This window comes from Strix aluco, chromosome 27 (assembly GCF_031877795.1).
Source record: "Strix aluco isolate bStrAlu1 chromosome 27, bStrAlu1.hap1, whole genome shotgun sequence".
NCBI classification, from domain to species: domain Eukaryota; kingdom Metazoa; phylum Chordata; class Aves; order Strigiformes; family Strigidae; genus Strix; species Strix aluco.
The window spans coordinates 4,196,191-4,202,342 of record NC_133957.1 but is presented as its reverse complement, the minus strand read 5'-3'; the positions used below and the strand labels follow the sequence as shown (position 1 = coordinate 4,202,342).

General features: G+C 48.0%; 1 long non-coding RNA gene across 2 annotated transcripts; it reads left to right on the top strand.

Moving 5' to 3' along the window:
* Window positions 1–1,130: 1,130 nt before the first annotated feature.
* On the top strand, window positions 1,131–6,138 carry LOC141915930 (uncharacterized). 2 transcript variants are annotated; one of them, XR_012621037.1, is made up of 3 exons: window positions 1,131–1,288; window positions 2,286–2,407; window positions 6,104–6,138. It is a non-coding gene; the product is annotated as an uncharacterized LOC141915930 (long non-coding RNA). The 2 variants fall into 2 exon arrangements; XR_012621036.1 differs by lacking the exon at window positions 6,104–6,138 and adding an exon at window positions 2,967–3,168.
* Window positions 6,139–6,152: the final 14 nt, after the last annotated feature.

The following is a 6,152-nucleotide window of genomic DNA, read 5'->3' as shown; positions in this document are numbered from 1 at the left end:
AGCCCAGCATTCAGATAATTCAGGTTGAACCACTAATAGCATGTAAAACACAAGATGCAAACTGTCCATCTGTCTGCACATTGTGTCATACAGCACTGTAATTACCTTTGATGTTCTGGGGTAAACAGGTATACTGCCCGGCTGTAGCCTCTAAAATGTACTTGTATACTGGGATACGTTATTGTAATTCTGCTTATCCTGACAACAGAGTTTAGAGCTGCAGACACCTTAAGAGAAGGGTATCCAGAATGGCACACAAAGCAAAACCTGGTCACGGTACACACACAACCTGTAGCACTGTCAGACAGCACAAGGATTGAAAAGGCTCCAAACCTCACAGCTGGCAGCTTATAAAGAAACATAACGCATCAGTACTTACACTTTAAAAAATTTAAAAGAAAAGTTTTCCTCCGCAATTACCAATCTCTCACTGCAAGGCTTCACAGTGTTTTCCCGTTCTTACGGGACACTGCCGCATGGCCTGGTCATAGCCCTGGACGCTACCCGTGACTTGCACGCCCCTCAGCAGTACCTAAAAGTTTTCACACACACGTCCCCCGCTCCACAACTTTTCACCCACCGTAGTGCCAGGGGAGAAGCGAGGGGAAGAGGCCTCAGCACCGCCCGCCACACAGACCCCCCAGCACCGCTTCCCAGCTCCGCGACCCCGAGGTCGAAACCGCCTCCTCCTTCCCTCCTCTAGCGAGCGGTCGGCAGCCCGACAGCCCCACAACCCCTTACCGGAGAGCGCACGGCAGGCTGAGCGAGCCCAGCCACCGACCTCCGCCAGGCGAGAGCCGCTCGGCTCTGCCGAGCGGCCCTAGCAACCGTTGCGACTCACCAACAAAACTAACAGGCACGGCCGCGATTCTTTTCAAATCTGACCAATGGCAGAGCGCGGCGCCGTCACGCGACCGCCGGCGAGGGAGGGCGGACGTTGCCGCGGCGAAAGGCTCGGCGGGAAATGTAGTCGGGGGGGGGGGCACGCCGGGGGGCACGCGCCGGGCCGGGCGGCCCGGCTGGCGGGGCGGGGGGGAGGTTTCCTCTCAGGCGGCGTCTGGGCTTCGCAATGGGGGCGCGCTGCGCTGCGAGGGGTGTTCTCTGAGGCTTCTGTGTTGCAGGCACCCAGAGCCGCCAGGGCCCGCCCTCTCAGCGGCAGCACGACCTCGACTGCCCCGGGAAGGCGCCCTGGCCTCGCCGGGCCTGCCCCGCAGCCTGCCCTCACCTGCCTGCCTCGCCGTCTGCAGTGCCCGGGCTTTGGTCCCTCAGGTCTGGCAGAAGGATGTATGTAAGTTCGAGCTTGTCGATACTCTGGGTGATGAAAGTGATGCTGTTTCCACAGGCGTTTTGCAGGCTGAGAGGCAAGCTGAGGCTTTGCAGTCTGTATATAATCACTGTTTGCAGGCAGTGAAAGGGAAGAGGCCAGGTGACGTGCTCAAGCTGCAGATGCCCTATATCGGAGCAGGGATCAGCACAATTGGGAAACTCCAATTTTAAATTCAGGCTGTCTTGTTCCTCATCCTGGATTACAATACTGACAGAGTGACAGCTGTAGAAAACACTTTGTAAGGTATCTTTGTTTAAAACTTTCCCCAGGTGGAAATTACTGTTTGGTACCAGGTTTGCATGATAGGGATTTAATTTCTTAAACATCAGTAAGAGAAATCCTTTGGCTTCATTTTCAAAACAGTATCATAATGCCAAACAGATCATCCTTTTCTAGAATGTCAGGGTATGGAAATGTACGGATTTAGGTAACAAAAATCACCATAAGTTTCTCTTTAGACTCAGACAGGAATTCTTTGAACTTTAATAAAGAATGTCTGCCTGTTTTAAATTGAAATAAAAGGAAAAGTAACTTGAAAGTAGTCAGTAACTACCAAAAACAAACGTTTGTCTTTCATTTGAAGAAAATGCCAGCTAGTGCAAGCAATTCTGTAAAAGAATAATTCTACACAGATCCTGTATCAGCTGCTTTGATGAAGTTGTCTTTAAGATTATATCCCATCTTTCGTTAAACAGAGGTTGTGTCATATCAGTAAGAGATGTGTGCTTGATTTCAGTTCAGATGCAGGCCATGTTGCAAGAGTCGGTGTGTTTTAACAGCAGAAAGTGATGCGATTTTGGATTTGAAATTGCTTGCCAAACAAAACCGAAAAGCTCTTGTAGACATTCTTTAAGACTTAGGCTAACTTTTTAAAAAGTATTTTAGTTTCTATCCTGAACAGAACAGTGAATTCAAACTACTGAACCAACCTAATGCCAAACCACCTTTTTCATACCAGGAAGGGACTGAGAATGCTTCTCAAATAAAGGGGAAAACTAGCTCCTGCGAGCAAACCTGCAAGTTGTTCTCTTCTACTTGTTGAAAAGGAAAACTGAAGATCTTCTCGGAATATTTTTCAAGGTATATTCCTAAAAATGTTGGGTGCTGTTTCCTGCAGAACTTGGGGCATAACAAAGCTCATAGTACAAGCAGTATTTTGGTTTTGTTTGAATATTAGATTTCTGAAACTGATTTTAAAATACTGCACATGCTGCGTAATTTAAACTAGTATCTCAAAGGACTACCATCAACATACTAAAAGAGCAAAACACAATCTAACATGTGCTCCTAGCCTCACACAAACCATGATAAAGAAAACATTACATCAGCATAACCAACCCAGCCTGTTTTGGAGTGGGAGATGATGAAACTCTATCTATGTAAATAACCTATATGGCTTTTCACCAATATATTCTCCTTAAAGTAGTTTGTGCAAGGACAGCCAGTTGCAACAAAAATATCTGCTGCCAAAAGTGTTAACTCATTAGCTCCTGAAATTTGATTATGTTTCTTTTTAAATCCTCTATAACTTGTGGAGCAAGGGTGCCACTCTGCAAGGGGAAAATATTTTTTTTATGAATTACTTGTTACAGCTCTTGTCATTACCCTTAGAAACTTATGCTCCTTATATTTGGGACAGGATTGAAAAGTTGTGGATAGTCTCCTCATCAGAGTGATGAGATGATGCCCTCTGAGACAGCGTATCTCGGGTAGCTTTTACACTGCTGTCAGAAGAAATTAGAGACACAGTCAACACTTCTGGGACTTGGCCCAGCATCCTTCAGCACATCTGAGCAGCAGCCAAACCAGAACTGGCTTCAGCGTCTTTGTACTCAACTCATCTTCCCCGGGGAATTGACAAAGCACTTCAGTTTCCCCTCAGCACTCCTGGTTCTGCTGCGCTTCCCTGTGCCCTGACAGCGCTGCCTTCCCATCCTGGTTGGAGGAGAGTCCTTCTTCTGCAGGGCTTGTTTGGAGCTGACTGGCAGGAAAGCTCCCGTTCCTTGTCACAGAGGTGCCTTGGAGGAAAATGGTGTGCTGCGTTACCTTCTTGGTAGTCTGCCATATCAGCCCCTTTTCACCTGTCTTTCAGGGCAGTGCGTGTCATTTATCTTGTGATTTGCACAGTCCTGTGGGTGCATTTCACACTGCCTTTAATTTGAACCTATATAGTGGTACCCTCGTTGGCCCCGTGCCATCAGTTGCCTTCAGGTGACATTATTTCTAAGTCATATACAGCTGATTTTGTGAACTCATGACTTTGCAGGCTGTTGATTTGTGCATTTTTCTTTACTGATATAGGTATATTTTCCTTTATCTCTTTTAAACAATAAGCTGCTTCTTCAGTCTCACATTTCCCAGTTCATCCAATATATTTTTTCCACGGCTGACTTTCAATTCTTCAACTATTTGCTTGTTTCCTGCTCAAGATTAGCTTTAAAGGCACAAACTTAAGAGAAAAATGACTTGAGTTTGTCCGTGTAATTGTTGTGCATCAGCGTGCATACGTTCAAGCCTTCCCTTGAACCGAGGGGCGCAGAGGCAGTCACTGGCAAGCAGACGATATTCACGTTGTGGTCCGGTGTCAGTCGGCCAGCACAGCGTCTCTTCCTTCAAAGGGACCTGAACTTATGTCAAATTAACGACGGGAGACAAGGTGACGGGGCCCGGAGCGCGAGGCCCGCCGTAACGTCCAGCCGTAGCACCTCGGCCCCACCGCCAAGGCCCCACCGGCCCCGCTGGCCCGGCAGCGCTGGCGGAAGCCGCCTCGGCGCGAAACGAGGCCACAGCCCACCCGCCGCCGCCCCGACCCCGCCGGGCCCTCGCGCCCAGCCCCGGCAGAAGGCGCCCGGCCTGGCAGCGCAGCTCGGCCCGGGGGCTGCCGCGGGCGCTCCCCAGCTCGGGAGGCATCGCCCCGGGGGCAGGTGACGGCGTCGAGGCCCGGGAGATCCGAGCGGGGCTGGGCGTCCCCGGCCGGGAGCAGGCGGGGTCCGGCCCTGCAGGGTGGGGGGCGGCTGGCTGGAGCCCCGCGGCGGTGTGGGGCCGGAGCCGCAGCCGGCCCCGGCGGTATCTGTAGTCGGGGCCCTTTCCCCGGGGGCAGGGGCTTTCTGCCAGCCGCCGGCCTCCAAATGCTGCGGCTGTTTCGTGGGTAATTTGGTTAACTGAGTAATTGCGGGAGTTCGGGCGGGGTGGGAGGAAACCGGCACTGGAAGGAGTTGGCCGATGGTCATGAGGCCGCTCCCTTGAGGTGCTCTGGAAGCATAAAATACAGTCTGGAAAATGAATCCCAGACCCACCGGCAAAGAGGGGGCTTGAGCAGCACATGGCAGTGTGAAATAGCCAGCCGGGGGCCTGGGGAGGAAGGAGGGGATCGCTGATGGGCTGCTGGAGGCAAGCCATAGCGCCTGGTGCTGGACTCGGGCCTTGACACTTGGCCTCTGGCGGCTTCCCAGCGCCAGGGCTGGCTGCTGTGGCAAGTAAGGTGTTGGGGTTGCCTGTTGCCCTGTGGTCGTTTAAAGTCATTCACTGAGAAGAGAAGAGACAGGGAGCTCACAGCTGGAGGCATGGTTGTGTTAAGGCATGTTTAGGTACTGCTGCATGTGTGCTTTTCATAGATGCATTGAGGCCACCTGGTCCCATGACAGGGTTTTGTGTTATAAAAATGTGCTACATGTGCTCAGCATATAATTTTCAAATCTTCATAGCTTCATTTGAAAGCATGTACATGGCAAACATAGTATTACTCCTTGAGCAGGAGCTGTATTGTTTTACATAGGAGAAGATTTGAACTATATTTACTAAGATGTATGTTGTTCAATTTGAATAACTCAAGACTTAGTCCTTGGAAAGAGGGCAACTGAGACAAAAAAGCTATTGCTGTTTCTCCCTCCACCCTGGTTATTCATTCTACCCTTTGATTTATTGCATAATTCTCTGATGAGCTAAAGAGATCATTTCAGCTTTAACCAACCTTTTAATCTTGTAATTAAACCAAAAAGTTTCAAAATCGATTATTCTCTGCAATACGTAATATAAATGATTACTGTTTTGAAGGTCAGATCTAGCATTTTGAAATCAGAAACTTCTATCTCTCATCAACAGGCTTAAAAATGTACCTGAAAACATAATTGTGTGTCTTGGATCATTACGCTTACCAAGTGTATGAGTGTACTTAGGTTCTCAGGTCACTTTAATTCGAACAGCTCTTAAAGAAGCGTGTGTAACCAAGTGCCTCACAGTAATAGTGTTCTATACTGGCTCTAGCAACTAAAATAAGTGAATGGCTTGGATATTTTGAGGAATTAGTAATGCAGTTTTTTTCAGTATTAGTGTGCTGTATATTTTTTACATCCATCCATCCATCCATCCATCCATCCATCCATCCATCCATCCATCCATCCATCCATTTAAATCTTTTGTTACTATGATTAGGAAGCTTTTCAAGGCAGGATCATTAGGGCCTTCCATTAGCACAGTTGTACTCATGTTTGCCTAATACAGTGCATTCTTAACCTCACAGGAGCTTTTTAACATCATCACAGCATAAATGATGATAAAGTATGTTTCTTAAATGTTTCTGTGACATACCCTACTCATTTAAACTGCCAATCTGGAGTAAAATTTAATAGACTCTCAAGATGAATAATAATTGAGAAATATTTTGTGTATGTATGTGCATATATATATATTTATATGTTTTACTACCAGAGGAAACTGAAGCTTTACTAACTGGAGGGGAAAAAAACCCAACTTTTATTTTTCTTCTGCGTTTTCTAGGGTCTTTCTGTAACTCTGGCACAGATGCTGTAAGACCACCAGTGATAGC